This window comes from Pteropus alecto, unplaced genomic scaffold (genome assembly GCF_000325575.1).
Source record: "Pteropus alecto unplaced genomic scaffold, ASM32557v1 scaffold69, whole genome shotgun sequence".
In the NCBI taxonomy this organism is placed as follows: domain Eukaryota; kingdom Metazoa; phylum Chordata; class Mammalia; order Chiroptera; family Pteropodidae; genus Pteropus; species Pteropus alecto.
The window spans coordinates 6,620,986-6,621,632 of record NW_006494610.1 but is presented as its reverse complement, the minus strand read 5'-3'; the positions used below and the strand labels follow the sequence as shown (position 1 = coordinate 6,621,632).

Here is a 647-nt window from a genome sequence, read left to right as displayed (position 1 = left end):
TTATTCTAGGAAAAAAGGTCTCAGTAAGCAGATAAATTCCAAGAACAAAGAAAAACATTCGTTAAACTATGTTCTGACAACAACATATGCAACACTTTATTATGTTTTTTTCACACACTTTCTCTATACTTAAATTTGAATTATTATTTTTAACATGCCCCACAGGAAGAGGATGCCCTGTGCAGATATGGAGTCTGGTACTTGGCTAGCTATAAAATTGGAAATGAAGAAAGAACAGCCTGTCTATAGCCATACTACTCTGAACAATCCTGATCTCGTCTGATCTCGGAAGCTAAGCAGGGTCAGGCCTCGTTAGTACTTGGATGGGAGACCACCTCGGAAGACCAAGTACTATAGCTGTAAAAACTAAAAAATTAAGGGATTATAAACTGACAAGGTCCTTGCAATCTGTGAGGTCAACCAAGGGTTGCCTTGCCTAAAAAAAAAAAAAAAAAAAGAGCAGCCTATATTAATCATTCTATCAAAGGTGACCTTTATGAGTCATAAGCATTTTATGGGACAGATCACCTTAAGATAAGTGAGTCTGAACTCAAGGAATAAAATTCCTCATTTCATATGACTACAGGAAATAACTATCCAAATTTATATTTACGTTTCATATATTTTGTAACTTTGTCATTTAAGTG

At 35.1% G+C, this 647-nt stretch overlaps 1 pseudogene; it reads left to right on the top strand.

The window, feature by feature from the left end:
* Positions 1 to 241: 241 nt before the first annotated feature.
* LOC112474081 lies at positions 242 to 360 on the top strand (annotated as a pseudogene).
* Positions 361 to 647: the final 287 nt, after the last annotated feature.